Below are 21,112 nucleotides of genomic sequence, written 5' to 3' on the forward strand. Positions count from 1 at the left end.
ATATTATTTAGCGGGTGACATTGATCATTAATCTTGTAAAAAAAATATTCAGATTTTATTTTGGGTCCATGTTTTAATTTCTGGAAGGCATATACCGGCAAAGTAGCCTACATCTGGAATAATAACTACTGACCTTTCCCCTGATGCAAATTGCAATAATGTGTCTGCCAGATAACGGGAATAATGCCTAATGGGGTTTCTGTAGAGAACCATAATTTCCTTCCATGCTACCAATTGTCTTATATCATGACAGAGAAATTTTCAGTTCCGTTCATCTGTCTCTCTTACTGTCTAGCTGGCTGGTGCGCACGATAACTCCCTAACAGATCTACCGATTGGAACCAAATTTTGCACTTCGTAATTTTTGCCCAAACTTAGTATAATTTCGAATATGGGCTACATCGGTTCACTCCTTCAACACCTCCCCCACAAAAGTTCAAAATTTGCCTGAAAAATTGTGTGAACGATAATTGTAGAAGTGCGAAATCGATTTGGTCCAAACTTTCCATATATTAGTATTCCTTCCAGATATAGATCCGGTAAGACTATATCATTCCACAACTTCAAGTATCTCCCACACAAAATTTGGAAAGGTGAAATTTAAGAGTCCTATCGAATTGTTTTGACTTTCTTCAGCAGATTGTCCTTGCGGTCCCCTTTGCGATGGTACAATTGCAGTGGCAAGTCCATACCTCCAGAGATTATGGCCGAAAAGATCCAAGAAACCCTGAAAAACAAGCAAGAAACCTAACTAAAATGGCAAATCCGGAAGATAACTCTCAAGGGGATTTTCTGATTGGTCCAAACTTTGCACATCCATCCAGTCATGTATCAGGTTGGAATATGGACTATATCGGTCCCGTTCTTCGAGTATCTCCTACACAAAATTTGGGAAAAGTGCAATTTAAGGACCAGTTTCGGATCTATTTGAATTTTTTGAAGAAGGTTCTTTTCACGGTACCTATTGCAGCGGTACAATTTTTCCGGAGTAAGTCCATACTTCCTGAGATAATGGTCCAAAATTTCCAAAAAATAATTTTCAAACTTTTTCAAAAATCAGAAGTTAGATTTGGTAAAGCCTTACATTACGATACCTACAAAATATATATTTTTATACGGCATAATTATTGTGTTTGCTTCTTTTTTGGTCAGATGCTGAGGGTATATCACCGTTAGCGGAGCTGACTTATAAGTACTATCTTACTTAGTGTGTAATTGAATATGAATAATTTTGGGCTTTATAAATTTGTTTGCATTCAAATTATTTGAATTTCTATTCATTATTATTAGTTATTTCTATCGGTATTAAATATGTATATAACCACAATGAACTATTTTCGAAATGCCCTGGAAATCACCATTACCAAGCATATGTGAGGACGATAGGTCTTCAATAAACCCACAATCAATGTGAATTTTCCAATTTTGGCATATTGTTTAGAAATGTATAATTTAAAAAATTGTTCCACAAAATCCCAGTAGGGACAAGGGAGGGAATGAATTCATGTTATGTCGTTGATATGTGACGTATTTTTATCGCCGAATCCGAAAGGCGTGTACAAGTTGCCACTTGTAGAGAAGTTTTTCATGGCTGAAATAATCAGGAAATATCGGCAGCATTACAAAGGGGTATTATGCCATCGTTGAAAATTTGATGTGGCCAGGCCTGGGAATCATACCCGGACATTCAGCGTGCAATGCTGTTGCACATAGCTAATTCCTAGAGGTTTTGGTGTAGGGTATCACATGGTCGGCTCCGTCCGACTATAGCCTTTGCTTACTTGTTTTCAAATCATGTGGCATTTGAGCTTAAAATTTATAATCTCAAAAATCCCACTTTCTATGTCGCATGTCCACGACTTTATTGACCAAAGACAAATAGGTTATTATATATCGAGGGAATTATCGACAATCACAGTTTATTGGCCCCCCAATAAGCAGTAGTGGGCAATCTATAAAAGTTATCTTATCGCCAGACAATAGTTTTTCAAGGTATTTAAAGCGACCCAACATATGTGTGAATGTGTGGTTGGTTGTTTATAAACATTTTCAATTGCTTACGCCAACGATTGAAAATCACACATAAGTTGCTCGAAACAATTTACGTAAATACAAAACCAATAAATTATCTCATATAAAAAGATAATTTAGAATAAAAAGGCGTCGTTGGTATTATTTAATTAGTACGATATCCAAAACAAAGGTTATATTTATAGTTAACGAATTTTTTATCAGTTTCATATTCAATTAAATTAATATTTTTAGGAGATTATATAATAAATGTTTATTAAGGTTAATGAAATAAAGCTATTGAAAAAGATTTATGATCCACATTTAATGTATTGCAACTACAAACATAAAACAACTATTTCCACAAACATCTGAGAAGGGAAAAGTTGGACTTCTCTTATAATTATACGGCACATTCTTCCTTTCATCGAGTTTGCACAGAGATTTAGCACTTTTTTCTGGGCAAAATTCCTTAACTTTTGAAGGGTAGATAAATTTTAATATTTGTTGTTCGATATGTTACACTTCAAGCTTTCTTTCAATTAAAACTCTATCAATGTTGGTCCAATGGTTCCTGAGGAATTTAGAGATAATATCCAACTTTAGAAATTAAAAAAAAAAAACATTATAAAATTACAATATATTTGCAGTTTTTGTTAATAGACAGTCAGAGGCTCTTCATACATATCGGCTGTGGAGCGGCATCTCTGTCATCTAAACATTCTTCTTTCAATTGCATTTTTTTGTTTTTTTACATGCATGTCACATAGTGGTGGTTGTATGGCTTTCTTCGGATTTCCTTTTTCACTTGCATCATTGGTCATTAAACTCGATTGGTCATTTATATCGATTGTTCTGAGCTTTTGAGCAAAATTCCCTTTTCTGTACCAAGTAGGCATAGAAAATTATTCTATGTTGGACTGCATCAGCGCAACTATGCACTAAATGTTACATTAACACGAGCATTAAATTATTTAAAATCTATACAAGATATTAATTTGTTAGAATTTACGGCATCCAAAACTTCATTTAAAAATGCAATTCTTCAATTTTGTTAATTATATATTTTAAGGAACATTGTTCAATAGACTTAATAAATAAAAAAATAATATTATTAAAAATGATCTTCGACCTAAAATGGCAACATTTTCAAATAAATAAAATCAGTTGAACCAGGCTGGGGTTTGAACCCACGTCCTTGAAAAACACAAGAAAAAAGTGTTGTCACGCATGTTAGCGTTCAGAGCCAAACTAATTACTTTCAGAGGCAGCGCTAAGCGTGTAAGCGTAAAAGCACAACTAAATGGGCAAATACCCATTGTTGTTGTAAAAAACAAAAAAAGTAATTTGAAAGAAAAAAAGTTCGATGACAGAGAAGCCACTCCACAGCCGATATGTCTGAAGAGACTCTGCCAAAGGCGAAACATGCATGTGGTTGCGTGGGTTTGAATCTTCGGCTTTCCCTTTTCAATTGATTCCAAAAAGAAGATAATTATGCATTCTTTTTAGAACTTCATAAAATAAATCGATGTTTTGGAATTACACTATTTACCTTATTTATACATTCCACTATAAGATGGAGGGTATAATTAAATTTGTGAATCCGTTGTAATATTCGAACATTCGCCAGAGTCCCTAAAATGTGTATATTCAGCATAAAAAATAATTCGATAACACGATGTAACACGTCTGTCTGTTGAAATCGCAATATTTAACATAGAGCTTTATAATTTGGCCCAGATGTTTATATTACTTGTAGGACTTTTGTTATTTAAAATTGTTAATATCGGTACACATTTTTATATAGCCCTCATAAGACTGTAATCTAGCCGCATTATCCTACCGAAATGGTTTAAATTGAGTGCTCATATTCGTTTGGGGGTATACAGCAATCCGTATAGTATGATCGGTACAGGTCTAGGTTTTTAGAATATACTTAATAAAACGGGTCCAAGTTTTGATGTAGCTACCTACCGATTTTCGATTTTTTCGTTTTTGTATCATTATTCGGAATATTCGGTACAGGTTCAGGTTTTTTATTTAGCCTTCATAGAACGGTACCTCCCGGTTTTTGGTATTTTAATGTCCTTTGGAGGTATCAAATATTTCGGGAGATAATTGTCGCTATATGCCACGTTTTGTTATAGCCATCCATATAGGCTGGTCAAGTTCGAAGATGGGCTATATCGGACCACTTTCTGGTATAGCCCCCATATAACGGTACCTCCCGATTTTCGGTATTTTGGGGATTGTAGCTACATTTGTTGACCAAATTACCTGCAATTGAACATTTGAGGTTCCCAGTGGTCACATAATATCTCCACTAAAAACCGTCAACAGGGGTTCATGTTTGGGTATAGCCCCCAAATAGCGGTACCTCCCGATTTCCGGTATTTTGAGGATTTTAGCTACAATTTTTGACCGAACTACCATTAATTTGACAGTTGCGGTTCCCAGTGATCACATAATATCTCCACTAAAAACCGTCAACATGGGTCCATGTTTGGGTATAGCCCCCATATAACGGTACCTCCCGATTTTCGGTATTTTGAGGATTTTAGCTACAATTTTTGAACGAACTACCATTAATTTGACAGTTGAGGTTCCCAGTGATCACAAAAAATCTCCACTAAAAACTGTCTACATAGGTCCATGTTGTGGTATAGCCCCCATATAACTGTACCTCCCGATTTTCGGTATTTTGAGGATTTTAGCTAAAATTTTTGACCGAAATGTCAAACTACATTTAACAGTTGAGGTTCCAAGTGATCACAAAACATCTCCACTAAAAACTGTCAACATAGGTCCATGTTTTGGTATAGCCCCCATATAACGGTACCTCCCGATTTTCGACAGTTTTCCCCGATTTTCGGATTTTTTAGATTTTAGCTACTATTTTTGGCCCAAGTATCTGCAATACGACATTTGAGGTTCCCAGTGGTCACAAAACTTCTCCACCAAAAACATAGGTCCACACTTTGATATAGCCCCATATAAGGTTCCCGACCGATTGAATACATTTTGTATGCTTTTTTACCTTATTTATGTATCAGTGATCCCAAAATATCTCCGCCTAAAATTGTGGACAGGAAAGAAAATAATTATTCAGTTTTAGTTCAGAATAGTTTATGATGGAGGGTATAAAATTTCGGCCCGGCCAAACTTAACGTTTTTTTACTTGTTTAATTCTAAAACGATATTTATACAACAGGTAGTCCCGGTATACTTTTCTGGGTAATAGCATGCTTCCTTCCTGAGGTAATTACCCTAAAGCTGTAAACAACCTACGGTAACCAACAAAAATGGTACCATCGTTACTCATTACCAAGTAATGCGTAATATAAGTGATTTTAAATTGTAACATGGAAAAGGTAGTTTGTTTACGTGGTTCTCAAATTTTTGCTGGAATACATAATTTTTTACATATAAAATATCTGCTCTGTTTCAGAACCTAGAAGAAACTATTATTTTTACAGTGTTTTATTTAACTTGCTTTGGTATTCGTTTAGTTCAAATCTAGTAACACATTTTTGACACAGTTGCAGTTGACCAATCGAACTAAAACTTTGCACACTTTTCAGATTTGGATGACAATACACTGAAAGAGAAATTTGTCATTGATTTTGAACCAATGTAGGGTTTCATTGAATAAATGAAAAAGTTTAATTAAATAACAATAATGAGTTTCTTCATTATTCCAATTAAACTTCGTCATTAATGCAATGATACTTCTTTATTAATTCAATAAAGTAGTTAGAAATTACAACTCTATCATTGCTATGAAACTGTCACATTAATACTATGAAACAGAGTCACTACAATAATGAAAGTTATTTTATGAAATTCGATGAAACTTTTTCATTAATTCAATGAAGTTTTACGTTGGTTCAAAATCAATGCTAAATTTCATTGATACAACGTATTTTTCTTTCAGTGTACATGAATACATGAAACCAAAATCACTATGGGTCCATTTTTTTCTGTATCCCCCATATAGCGGCACCACCCGATTTCAGGTATTTTGAGGATTTTATATTCATTATTAGCCTAAATTGGCTGTAACTTGGCATTTGGAGTTTCCAATGGTACAGACACTTCCCCACCCAAACTTGTGGATATAGGTATAGGTTTTGGTATAGCCCTGATTAAGCGGTACCATCCGATTTCAAGCATTTTAAAGTTTTTATCTACATTGGCTATAATTTGGCTATGGGGTTCCCAGTGGTAAAAAAAACTGTATTTACTAAAAATTTAAAAATAAAAAAAATAAACTACAGTGTTTTATTTATAGATGCACTAAAAACTAGAAAATAATTTTTCGCTTAGCATCAAGTAGTATATTCTTCTTCATGATGAATCTATAAAAAACGCTTCCATTTAAATTAGAAATGGTGACAAATTTAAATGACAACCGTTTTATTTGAGAGATACCATCATGAAGAAGATTATACTACTTGATGCAAAGCGAAAAATTATTTTCTAGCTTTTAGTGAATTTATAAATTAAACACTGTAGCTTAATTTCTTTAATTTTTTAACATTTTACTAATTTTTTCTTTATAGGTTTGAAACGCTTTAAAAGTGTTGTGAGTGTGTTTCCGACACAATAATTACATATTTAATAAGAATTTGTATAGAGTAATGTTACTGCGATAGTATCGATAATATCAAAAAGTATTAACATTTTTATCTCTATCAAACAATTGTAATAACTAATTACTGTCTACAGTTTTTGATGATAAGATAAGTATTATGTTTACATAAAAATGTCAAAACTTTGGCAATTATCGAAACAACAAAGTCTGTTAAATGGAATTTATCTTCCCCCTTGTTTTTGATAGGGCTGTTAAATGACAATTGTCATTAGTTTTTGTGACCTATGACTTCCAGTAGCACATCTTGGCTTGTACATGCATATGTAGTATGTACATTTACTCGTGAATAACAATAGATATTTACACCATGTCGGTTGTACATACATATGTAAGTATGTGGTGCATTGGTTGTCTTTGGTTTGCAGCTATGACAGAGAGTTGCAGGTAATGTCAACAGAATGCAACAGTCCGTCGAAGAAAATAAGAATGTAAAATCATTGATAACAACGCAACGAACGTTGAGACTTCAATGTTCAGAGATGGGTAATAAGAAAGCCGCCAATGTCATTGTTAGATTCTGGAGCCATAAACTTTTGGGAGAAATATTCTATATTGAACTACATTTGGTATATTGGGGAATTTAATAATTTTGTATATGGGTGAATATTGAGAAAAGACGTGTTTCTGTGTCTCGTCATTACCATGGCGTGTCTCACTGATATTCATTAATATTTCAAAATATCTTATATAAATAAAGTAAGTGGAGTTTTTCAAAAAGACTTTTTTAAATATTTTTGCCTGCGGCGCTTCTCTTTTTAATAAAATATTTGTATATTTTTTCAAAAACTTTGTATTTCTTTTAAATTGTGAAAATAGTTTTGTAAAACATCGCCCAATTTTTCAAACCTATTTTCGTCTGCGGCGCTTTTTGTTAAAAAAAAGTATTAGCATAATGAAAATATTTTTGAAAAACAAAACCGATCGATTTAAAACAAATCCTTTTCTGCGTTTTCCTTATCTAGAAGTGGTATTTGCAAATGTTTAAAATACATTTGCATAAAATTGAAAAATAGTTTTGATGGCAAATGTGGCTAACTTTCAAAATACCGAAATTAGCGCTCTATGGGCGCTACATGAAGGGGTGGACCTGTACGGATAAATTTCGGAGGAAGGTTTTATACAACCAACGAAGACTAAATACCAAATTTCAGCCATTTCGGTGGAATTTTTAAGCCACAACCTTCAAAATACAGAAAATTGGAGGTACACTTCTATGAGGGCTATATGTAGGCATGGACCTATACCGACAAATTTCATATGGAAATTGTTATATCCCAAATGAATACTAAGTACCACAACCTTCAAAATATTGGGGGGGTTATATGAAGGCATGAACCTTTACAGATAAATTTCATATGGAAGGTGGAGCTATATCAGTTGTGGATCATGTCACGGCCCAATATTTCACACATACAAAAGGAAACGAGATAGACCCAGAGTTGCTTCTAGGGATATATTTACAATATGTATAGAATCACTTTCTTAGTCGATTTATGCATGTCCGTCCAGTTCGCATTTATTGTCCCACTCAGATTAAAATTGGGGAATATATTTTTTTTAGCCGTAGGAAGGAAGAATGCTGTTGTTTTTGGTGAAAATCGGTTCAGACTTGAACATAGCCTACCATTATTTCAGGCATGTATTTCATGCAACAAACACACTATGTATGTCCAATTTCAATGAAATTTGGAATGTGTGATGGAATTTCGTTTAGAAAACAGTTTGCTAAATGATATTAAAATCGGTTCAGATTTGGATGTAGTTCCATATACATATGTATATGTTTTCTTGATTTCATATATTTAGTGCACCAAACACATAAATTCTACCCAATTGTGATGAACTTTGGAAAATGTCACCGAATTCCAAGCAGAAATAAGCTTACCAAATTATATTAAAATCGGTTCAGCTTTGGATATAGCTCCAATATATATTCGCCCGATTTGAGGTATGCCCAATTTTGATGAAATTTGAAATGTTAAACGGAATTTTGTCTGGAAATTAGTTTGTCAAATTATATATAAACCGGTATAGATTTGGATATAGTTCCCACACATACGTTGACCTGATGTGAAGTATGTAGGCACCGAATACAAGTGGTTGGAAAAATAATCAATGAAGTTCGAGAGAAGACCTTAAACTGCACTTTTCCAAACTATTGTGTGTGAGGTACTCGAAGGAGTTTTTTTTCATTTAGTTGCACTACAATCGTGCTACTCTAGAGATGGAGCTTCTAGCAAACACAAATATTACAATACGTTTAGTTTACTTTACATTTTAAATAAAGGGTGTTTTTTTAAGCTAGATAGAACTTTAAATTGTAAAAAGTAACACAAAAAATTAAATTTTGATGAAACTTTTTTTTTATTCGTTTCAGTATACTCTGACAAATCATCGTGAATAGACTCACGCTTGAACAACGCTACGAAATTATCCAAATTTACTTTGAAAATCAGTCGTCGATTCGCGCAACTTATAGACGACTTCGTCATTTGTATGGCGTACATAATCGTCCATCTGAACAAGCGCATTTTTGGCTTAACGGGTTTGTTAATAAGCAAAATTGCCGCATATGGAGTGAGACGAATCCACAAGAGACCCTACAGACTCCATTACATCCAGAAAAATGCACCGTATGGTGCGGCTTTCACGCTGGTGGCATCATCGGACCTTATTTCTTCAAAAATGAGGCCGGAGCTCGCGTTACGGTCAATGGAGATCGTTACCGCACCATGATCAATGATTTTTTGTTTGAAAATATGGATGACATTGATCAGGAGGAGATGTGGTTTCAACAGGATGGCGCTATGTGCCATACGGCGAATGCAACCATCGACTTATTGAAATCAAAATTTGGCGATAAGTTGATTTCGAGAAGTGGACCTGTCAATTGGCCTCCAAGGTCGTGCGATGTGACACCTCTCGATTATTTCCTGTGGGGCTACGTGAAGTCACTGGTTTATGCTGATAAACCAGCAACAATTGATGCCTTGGAGGCCAGCATTGTTCGTGTTATTCGTGACATACGGCCAGCAGTGCTCGAAAAAGTGGCCAAAAATTAGACGTCCAGAATGCACTTCGTCAAGAACAGCCGCGGTGCCCATATGCCCGAAATCATTTTTAAATGCTAATGTCACGTATCGATCTTTCGAATAAAAAAAATGTTGATTAAAATTTAATTTTTTGTGTTATTTTCAAGTTCTATCGGGCTTAAAAAAACACCCTGTACTTCATTACAAGTAGACAGCGAAACATATGACATATGCAAAATTTATGCATTTTACATATTTTTTACGCAACAAATATTTTAATAGAAGTTACAAAAGTGTTTGTGAGTTCAATTTTTCTGTTTAAAATTCTCTTCAGACAAGTCAATAAAATAGAGAAATGTATATCCACAGCCATAACCTTCAAAATACCGAAAGTCGGAAGGTATTGTTCTATGGGGGTTCTACGAAGGGCTGTACCTATACCGACAAATTTCAGGTGGAAAGTTTTATACCCCCAAGGAGGACTTAATACCAAATTTCAGTCATTTCGGAGGGATATTGAGGCCACAATTTCAAAATACCGGAAATAGGGAGGTACCGTTCTATGGGGGCTATATGAAGACGTGGACCTATACCGGCAAATTTCAGGTCGAAAGCTCTACAGCCCCAAAGAAGACGAAGTACCAAATTTCAGTCATTTCGGAATTACGAAAATCGGAAGGTACCGTTCAATGGGAGCTATATCGAAAGGTGGACCTATACCGACGAAATTCAGTCAGAAATTAATTTCAGCCATTTCGGTGGCTGATTTTCGGTATTTTGAAGGCCACAACAAGGGCAATATGAAGGCGTGGACCTCTACCTAAACATTTTAGGTAGAAAGTTTTGTACTCCCAACGAAGACTAAATACCAAATTTCAGTCATTTCCTTGGAATATTGAGGCCACAACCTTCAAAATAACGAAAATTGGGATGTACTTCTATGGGGCTATAATAAGGCGTAGACCTATACTGACAAATTTCATATGGAAAGTTTTGTACCCCAAATGAATACCAAATTTCAACAATTTCGGTGGAATATTGATGCCACAAACTTCAAACTACTGAAAATCCGGAGGTACCGCTCTTTGGGGGCAATACTAAGGCGTGGAACTATACCGACAAATTTCATATGGAAAGTTTTATACCCCCAGCGAAGGCTAAATACCAAATTTTAGCCATTTCGGTGGAATATTCTGGCCACAACCATCAAAATACCGAAAATCGGGAGGTACCGTTCTATGGGGGCTATATGAAGGCGTGGACCTGTAGCGACAAAACTCTAGGTGAAAGTTTCATACCCACAACGAAGACATAATACCAAATTTTAGCGATTTCGGTGGATTATTGTGGCCACCATCTTCAAAACACCGAAAATCGGGAATATTTTTCTATGGGGGCTATATGGAGGCGTGGACCTATACCGAAAAAAATTCTGGGGGAAATTTTTATACCCCTAACGAAGACGAAGTACCAAATTTCAACCTTCAAACTACCGAAGATCGACTGGTACCGTTCTATGGGGGCTATATGAAGGCGTGGACCTTTACGGTCATCAAAATTCTGGGGGAAAGTTTTATACCTCCAACGAAGGCTAAGTACCAAATTTCAGCCATTTCGGTGTGATAGTGAAGCTAAAACCTTCAAAATACCGAAAATCGGGAGGTACCGTTATATAGGGGCTATATTAAAACGTGGACCGATATAGCCCATTTCCAATGCCAAACATCCTAATAGAAAATTCTATACAAATTACAAAGCTCTATCTTAAAAATTACGAGCTGTATCTTGATTTCAACAGACGGACGGACATGGTTATATCGACTTAGAATTTTACCCTGATCAAGAATATACATACTTTATAGGGTCTCCGATGAGTATTTCGATGTGTTACAAACGGAATGACAAATTTAATTATACCCTCCATACTATGTATGGTGGAGGGTATAAAAATACCAAAAATCGGGCGGTACCGTTCCAAGGGGGCTATATCAAAAAGTGGACCTGTACCGACAATTCTCTGTCGTAATATGTTAAACCCCCAACGAAGACTAAATGCCAAATTTCAGCCATATCAGTTGGATAATGCGGCTAAAATCTTCAGAATTAACCAAAGCGTGCGGTACCTTCCTATGGGGGCTATATCAAAAAGTGAACCTGTACCTAAACTGCTCTCTCTGAATATTTTATACCCCCAGGGAATACTAACTACATGCCAAAATTCAGCCATTTCAGTTGGATAATGCGGCTTAAATCTTCAAAATTTCCAAAATCGGGCGATACCTTCCTATGGGGGCTATACCAAAAAGTGGACCTGTACCGACAATTCTCAATCGGAATATTTTATACCTTCAACGAAGACTTAATGCCAAAATCACCAAAATTACATAAATCGAGAGGTACCGCCCTATAAGAGTTATACTAAAAATATATAAATAATACAAATCGACCGAATATATCAATAAATTAAATAAAATTTTCAATTTAAAGCTATTCTTATCATAATCATGGATAAACGTACAATAAAACATCGACTTTTATTTTCTGCTCGCTAGATCTGCATTTTTCCACACTGTGTGTGGGGGGAGGGAGTAACCTGAAGGAGTAGACCGTTTTTGCCCCATCTTCGAACTAAAACAAATTTTGGACTAAATATTACGAATATTTTGGACCAAATCGGTCCATCTGTTCGTGTGTTACCGTACGCTCCAGTCAGCCAGAGAGATACATTGCTAAATCGATTCCAAATTGTTTTCAATTCAATGTAACACAGTGTAATACTATAATTCCCATTCCTGCATTCACCTATGCCCCCTACACAAAAATAGATTCGCATCTCTTTGCTGGTGTGTTTGTGTTTTTCAATTAACGAAAGTGCATTGTGTGTAAAACAGTGGTTAACATTATCCATCCTTGCTTGGTGGGGATGGTCAATGTCTGTTCTCTTTGTTTCGTCGCACTCTCTCTATGTGGGTTGCAAAAACATTTTGGCGCCAAAATTTCAGTTGAATATGAATACAACAATCGTGTTCTTTACATTTGGCGTCTGTATTGGATGTAAACATAACCATCCCACACCACAAGACCGATGGGTCGGCTGCTTTATGTTGTGCTGTGTTCTGCGTGCTGCTACTCAGTTCTGCTCCATTGTTTGGTTTGTGGTAGGTTAGGATTTGTTTATTTACATTTATCCATTGAAGCGAAACATCGACGACGATGGCACTGGCAACATGCCGAGTTGAGATTACACGAATACGATTTTGTTCATTCGGATTGGGTGGTTTGGCGATTGTCCATAAATGTTGCCCAACAACAACCTGTTGTTAGCTTTTGGGGTTTTTGTGTCAATCTCTGTAATGTCATGAGTAGTTTTGTTGGAGAGTCAATGGGGAGCTGTGAAATGTTGCAGCAACATGTTGGCTCCCCACTACTTAAAGACACACACCACACATACTTGCCATCAACTCAACACAACACAGTGCAAGCGACAACAACAATTTTACTACATAGGCAGGCTTCCCCACATTCGGGTTTTCACTTCGTTCAGTGTTATTGTATCGTTCACATTGGAAAGACTAAGTGCGCGGATAACTTGAGGAACGCGTACCCACTAAACAAGTCGAGAACACAACAAACGGGTGAATGCAACATTAAAAATTGTGGTGGGCTATCGTTGCATGGCTAAATGTAAATCTATTACAAATATTGTTAATGAAAAATTAATGTTTTGAATATAAAAAATTATAAAATTTTTAAAAAATCAATTGCAAAAGAAATAATAAAATACTAAATTAGTGTATGTGCTTCAAACAATTGAAAACAAATACAAATTAACCGGAATTGCTTGCTCTCTCACTGAATTTTGGATTACTTCAAATATTTTGCTGCAACAACAAAACAACATTGCAAATAATCAACAAAACAAATGTAAGTTTGTGGTTGGAAAACCCGTTCTGCTGTTGAGACGACACGACGACGACCCCCACCAATAAAAGTTCATTTACACATGGAGGGAAAAGATAAATAAACAATAACAAGCTCCAAACATCCATTCATTCATCATATATGCTCACACCGTTGATCATCATAAAGACCAGCTTTTGTTTACTGAGGACAATCCACACATTATTAGTCTGTGAGATAATTACAGAGGGGCTTGGTCCAATGATTAGATTTGAGAAGACGTGATCTTAAAAAGAGCTACAGCTTAAAAAAATCTCACTTTGAGAATATTGGTATCGTTGCCTCCAATCACCCATTGGATTGTGTGTTGTTTGCCTTCTTCGCTGGGGGGCTCGCTGAATCGCGTGATCACTCTCAATTGTTGTGGTTTTGTATGCCATGAATATTTTTAGATTTCAAAACACGTTCGTCGTTAGATTTGCTTTTAGCTATTCAACAATTCGCTTATTTACAATTTGACAGTTTAGCATAAAAACTGGTACACTTTACACTGGAGGTAAAAAGTGAAAATGCTACTACATGTAGGTTTGCATATTGGATATATACAGTGAAATTTTGTTCCGGCAACAAAAGTAAAGTATGATTAAATAATACGCATAAGAAATCGCGAAATGCAATTCTTGCCCACAAAAGATTTCGAATCTCCGGCAAAACATCAAATTTGTTGGATAATGAATGGCCGTAGAGAAATATAGGCTTACATTACATTGCTTCTGTTACTTCAACTAAAATAAAATATAATTAAAAAAATTAAGTTACAGTATTTTATTTATAAATGCACTTAAAACTATAAAATAATTTTTCATGATGGAAGGGCTCAAATAAAACGTTTCATATTGTCACAATTTTTAATTCAACTGCAAGGGTTTTATTTGAGAGATTTATTCCATCATGAAAAATTATTTTCTAGTTTTAAGTGCATTTATAAATAAAACACTAACTTAATTTTTTTAATTATTTTTTATTTTTAACTTTTCAGTAATTAAATTTTTTGACCACTGATAACCTCATAACAAAATTATAGCCAATTGAGGACGAAAATGTAGATAAAAACTTTAAAATGCCTGAAATCGTGTGGTACCGTTATCTAAGGGTTATACCAAAACCTGGACTTATGTCCATAATTTTTGGTGGGGAGGTTTCTGTACTCCAAATGCCAAGTTTCAGCCATTCGGGTTGAAAATTAAAATAAAATCCTTAATTTTGTTATATTTTACAGACATCTAATAAGCTACGGGAAATTTTGCAAAAATGTGCTTGAAAATATTGCGTATTAAAACGCATTTTAAATGTGCCTTTTCTACTTAAATAATTAAACCTACACACCTGTTTAAAACGCGGGGAACAAATATTTAAAAACTATAGCGAATACTGATATACAATATTTTTTTCTAAAAATTGAGCGGTTCTTGATGGCTCGTACTGAATCAGCATATAGTGATATATTGTTAACTGCGATAATTAAAATCGAATGTGCATAAAAAGAAAATGCACTTAGTGAAAATTATAGGCATTTTGTGTTTTTTGCACTCTCAAATACAAATTCGTGGTCACCAAGTAGACATTCAAAAAGTGAATATAAATTAAAAGGGATTAAAAGGATTGATTAATGTATTGTAAAATAAGGTGCGTAAATCGTCGTCCAAATATTGATACAAACATATGTTCCCACAACATCCCCGAAGGGACAATGAGTGCACGCCGATTCATACTGGCTCAATGATAACGGACCTACTTTTTATCGCCGAGTTCGAGCGGCCTGTCTTACGAAACCATTTTGTAGAGAAGTATTTCATGGCTGAAATGCTCAGGAAATGTAAGCCAACATTACTCCGCCGAAAAGTGACATGTTCTCGTCAAGGATTGAAGTGCAGACCCTCTGAGTGCACGGCGGACGTACTGAACAACGGTGGGTGCCGTCGCCCAATGTAGACCTAAATTTCACAATTTCTACCAAAACTGCAGGTTAAAGACATCTCTCGGATCTTCTTGAAAATTTTTAACAGGTTTTCCAAATGTTCCTGACGACGGTAATTTTTGTTAATGTCTAAAAGCTCCCACCTCCCACACAATAAATCAAAAATTTTCGCAAAAGTGCAGTTAATGGACTTGCCTTCGATAGTTTCGAAAATTGTTCGCAGTAGATTGTCCTCGTGGCCCCCATTACGATGGTACAATGTGTTCATACTTTCACAGAAATGGTCCAAAGCCAATTAAAATTACTGACGAACACGAAATTTGCTAGTTGGGTATCCATTTGCCTCAAACTTTGGACATCGAAAAAGAAGAAGGTCTATAGCGGACAACATCTTCGGATATTACCTCACAAAAGTTCAACATGTTCGTTTAAATTCAGGTTAAGGGCTTTTCGAGAATCATTTTTATTTAACGTTTCAACCTAGGTACTTTTTGCTGTCCTGTTTACATCGATATAATGCTTTTCGTGGGCAAATCCATGCTTCCTATCAGAATAGACCAATGATCTATAAAAATCTACGTTGACCAACGAATAGGGTAGATGGGCACGATAACTTTCGCAAGGAGTGACTGATATTGGTACAGCCTTTACACTTCGTAATATTTCTCACAAACTTAAATCAAGTTTGAAGATGTTATTATATGGCACAACTTCATTCGGTACTTCCCTCACAAAATTTCAAAATTTTCGCTTATGTGCAGTTTAAGGCCTTTCCAGGATTGGATTGTGATTCGGATAGGAAAATATGTTTTTTATATTTTTTCTGATTGACTCCCATAATTAGATCCAGTAGTGCGATTCTCTAACTAATTGTTTGAGTTACCGACAAAAATCGGTAAAATTAAAACGGAAAATTATGAATGAAAAGTTCAAATAAAAGTTGACAACACTCTTTATATAGGTAGAACTTTGCGACTACATTTTATTCGTCGCTAACTTAAAGAAAAACATCGGTAATTACCGAAAACATCGGTACATACAAAAAATGAGTTAGAGAATTGCACTACAGTTGCAAGGTAAATCAGGTAATTCTTTGTAAATTATTATTCTCTTATCTTTTTTTGGTCTTTGGTACAAGGCTATAATTTTAGTTGTCATACTCTCGATTCGATAATGACCCGCATGTACCAATTTTAGGTGTTTTTTTTTGTGTCTTTGATCTAACTGAGACGCGCATTCGCTATCACGCATAATTTGATATGTACATTGACTATGTAGCTCACAACGCATCTCTATAATCTACTACCAAACGCTAAAATTTTGTGCGATATGTTTTCTAAAACCCTTTTTTGGTACAATTTTTACAGAATAGAAAAATGTGCTAAAATGTTTTCGAAAATATCATGGATTTAATTGTGTTTTTTGGATCGTTTCCTTTTCAATAAAGAAACTAACCCATAACTCGCCTTTTGAGAAAACGGAGGTTTAAAAAAGTAGTGGCATGAGAGCTCTATCCGATTTCTCCAAAAATAGATTGTGAATGTACATTAGAGTGACCAAAAAAATCGTTATTTTTGGATTTTCTACCCCCCCCCCAATTTTTTTTCCATTTGATTCAAAAACCTTATATATGAAGTTTTATGGCGATCGGTTAAGGTTAACTCGTGCGGATGGTCACAAAAAGTGTATGTACATTAGGGATATAACTTTTTGCACTTTTTTGCAAATATCAAAAATACCACCACATAGCCGTGTAGAGCATGAAAAACTATTATGAAATACGGTGTAAATTTTTCTCTACCGCGAAAAAAGTTTCCGCACCAAATGCATTGAAGTTCTGTAATGCATTTTTTAATTTTATCTGTAATAACAACATATTTGCTTTTCATTAAAATTTTTATTTTTTTGTAATCTAATTTAAAATCATTATCAAAGCATTCTGGACCAATTCGTTCTAAAATCGCGCCATTTCGGACCATATTAGGATTTTTTGACACTATTGCAATTTTTGGTTTTTCTTTATAAAATCGTGAATTTTATGTTTATATTTTTTTAACCTATCGGACAAGAGAATATGGAGTCATTTGCAACTATTTCGCGAATGTTACAAGCTGTTTTTGTTGACTTTGCCTGTGAGAATTGTATTTTTTTCTATAAATATTTATTCAAACAAAGCGAATTTAAAATTATAAGTAGAAAAATCATCAAAAGGGTTTTAGTAATTAAAGTTGGTGCGGAGACTTTTTCACCGAATCGATCTTAGAAACGCGTTTTCTTTATGAGGACAAAATTCCCCACATGGTACTGGTGTTGTATTTTTGTAGAAAAAAATACAATTCTCACAGGCAAAGTCAACAAAAACAGCCTGTAACTTTCGCGAATTCGTTGCAAATGACCCCATATTCTCTTGTCCGATAGGTTAAAAAATATAAACATAAAATTCACGAGTTTATAAAGAAAAATCAAAAATTGCAATAGTGTCAAGAAATCTTAATATGGTCCGAAATGGCGCGATATGAGAACAAATTTGTCCAGAACGCTTTGATAATGATTTTAAATTAGATTACAAAAGAATAAAAATTTTAATGAAAAGCAAATATGTTGTTATTACAGATAAAATTAAAAAATGCATTACAGAACTTCAATGCATTTGGTGCGGAAACTTTTTTCGCGATAGAGAAAAATTGACACCGTCTTTCATAATAGTTTTCCACGCTCTACACGGCTATGTGGTGGTATTTTTTTGGTTATAGCCCTAATGTACATATTTTGTGCAAATTATAAGCGTCATACAGTTTTTTGGACACAAAAAAATGTATATTATTCAATACAGATTTAATTCAATACTATTTCCTATTTAAAGAAGATGTATTTGAACAGCCTTGCAATCTTCCGCGAGATGTAAGCATGTTTTTTAGAAGTGATTACAATAATAAATGTGCGCTTTTACGTGAAATATAACGAAAATAGAATAATAACTCCGACCTATTTTTGAAGAGAAAATGCTTCATTTTCATTTGAATCTTCGCGACGTGTATATAACGTAAACATTTTTTAATAAACATTAACATAAATATAAATCATAAACATCAATCCAATTTTTTTATTTCTTTCTTATTCTCAGCGAAAATTTTCAACTTGTTCACGAAAGTTATGAGACCCCAGTACTCTTTTATCATGTAGTAAACCCTGTATTGACACTTTTGACACCGCCATATCTTTTGGTCGCAATTACCGAGAATGGCAGTTTTTTTTCTATCCATGCGCAAAAAATCTGTCTTATAGCCTCAAAAAAGGTTTTTAATTTTTTTTTTTAATGGAACATTAACAAGTAAGAGACGGCTATAGTTGGACGGGCCTGACCATTACTTCCTCTGGGCGCTAGTTTTCCATGAAATTTATTTTATGTTATTGCGACACGTTATGTGTTATTTTCTTAATTTTGTATTTGACAGACGGACCGGACCGTTTTCCTCCAACAATTTAAATTTGTATTAGGAAAATAAAAAAATTACCAAAAGCATTATAACTTGCTTTCGGTGATTTTTACCAAACACGGTGCCCCTGAACTAACTTTAAATGAAAGGTGCTTACACCTGGAAAGTTTTTGCTGATTCTGAAATAGAATGTTCATGGATGAGAAAAATCAAAAAAATCTCATCTATAAACTAATCGACCATTGCAAAAAAAAAAAAAAAAAAACAATATTTCGAGGTATTACATTACTTTTTACCAAAGGTACCCCAAAATGTTCAAAACCTCGCCCAGCATTGTAAATTGCATAATTAAAAAAAATTTGAAATTTTCTATCATGATTGAAAAACTTTTCTGTCATGAAAGTAAATACAGTTCTTTACACACAAACCAAAGCGAAAAAGGAACCGATATATTGATATAATTTTCATCAATGGAGAGGTAAAGAGTTGGTTTTCAAATTTTACGTTCCTAATTTTTCGGAATATGCCCACAAATTATGGGCAATTTCACCCGATAAATACTATCCGATCATTATCCAAAGTAATTGGCATTTTCCTTGACTTTACCTCGGGCAAAAAGTTGTCGGTATTGAACTATAATTGCGACATCTATGTTTACACTTCCCGCAATTAAAGCTGTGAGATCTCTATATATATTAAGATGTAACTCTGTTATCTGACCATTTACATCAACATAATTGGCTTAAATGGCAAGGTCAAGAGTTCCTCTTCTGAATATAACTCACGTTTGTGGAATAGTAAAGTTATAGTCAATATAAAGTTATGGTCATTGTACTAAAAATGTTACCAATTTTCACACAAAAGTTCTGGTCCATTTAACTCCCTAAATATTATCTGACTACACGTTAAATTGCAAGCTACTTCTATGTCGTAAACCCACACATTACATAAAATTTCGCGCCGATCAGACTACTATTGCGACCTACAGAGCCGCTACAAAATTGGATACAAATTTTGTTTGTGGTCCATTTCACTACCTAAATATTTCAGATCATTGCCAAAAACTATAGGGGTCTATTCTGATCTCAACGCGACCTCCATACAAAATTGTTCCATAACTGCAGCCTGTAGTTTGATTACAATTTTTAATAGACTGATGGAACCACATCTCAAAATCGCTTTATCTCGTCGAGATATGAATTATGGTATACCATATGGGGGGGTCTACGACGCACAGTGGTTCAGAATCGTTTTTGCCTGGTCAAAACTCTGTAACTTTTGAACGGATAGAGATATTTTCATAATTCTTTTTGTGTTAAACAGACAACATAATCAGCTTTCAGATATTACGAGCCGTCAAATTCGGTCTGGTAGTTGCAGAGATACTCAAGGTCAAAATTAAACTCTTGAGTTTTTTTTTTACTATTTTTCATCAAAACTGTGTTTTTGTGTTTTTATATCTTCCTATATGTTAAAGATGATCAAACGCCTATAAATAAACTATAGAAATACGAAAAAACTAAAAAATCGAAATTTTTTTCAAAGATTTTTTCACAAATTTTTAAAAAAAAATATTTACAAAAATTTTTAATTTTTTCAAATTTTCAAAAAACTTATATAACTCGTGTAAAAATCATATGCTTAAAAAATTTAAAAAAGCTGTAACTCATATTGGAAACGGCATGGAAAAAAACACACATTTTTACCCATATAATTTCAATAAATTTAAGAAAAGTGTTAATCGGACTGAACGGCTCGTGTACAAAAGTATATATGGAATGCAATTTCATTAAATGTAGTACCTGAGGAAAAATAAAATAGCTCATGTAGTGTAAACGCTACGGTAATTTACTAAAACGATATTTAATGGCCACAATTCTACCTACCTTACAAAAATCAATTAACAGAATATCTGTTATAGTTTCCGAGAAATAGCTACTTTTTTTCTCCAGAAATTTGCAAAAATTACACATTTCCCAAAAATGGGAAAAATGTTCGTCTTTGGGGGCACCCCACGCCTACACCTTCCAATATTTTGTCCTAATTTTTGGTTTCCTTAGTTTTAATATGTTTACTATCGAATCCCATATAGAAATTAAAT

The 21,112-nt window shown here is 34.4% G+C and overlaps 1 protein-coding gene across 2 annotated transcripts in view; it reads left to right on the forward strand.

Annotated features, from left to right (window-relative positions):
* Positions 1 to 13,060: 13,060 nt before the first annotated feature.
* LOC141386549 (uncharacterized) overlaps positions 13,061 to 21,112 on the forward strand; it is a 145,494-nt gene continuing 137,442 nt past the window's right edge. The window contains exon 1 of one of the 2 annotated variants that reach the window (XM_073955237.1): positions 13,061 to 13,620. The gene's annotated coding sequence lies outside the window, so the exon portion shown is untranslated. The remainder of the gene's footprint in view (positions 13,621 to 21,112) is intronic. The other variant, XM_073955238.1, reaches the window with a different exon arrangement.

Source organism: Musca autumnalis, unplaced genomic scaffold, assembly GCF_047663935.1.
Source record: "Musca autumnalis isolate F117 unplaced genomic scaffold, ASM4766393v1 scaffold_5, whole genome shotgun sequence".
NCBI classification, from domain to species: domain Eukaryota; kingdom Metazoa; phylum Arthropoda; class Insecta; order Diptera; family Muscidae; genus Musca; species Musca autumnalis.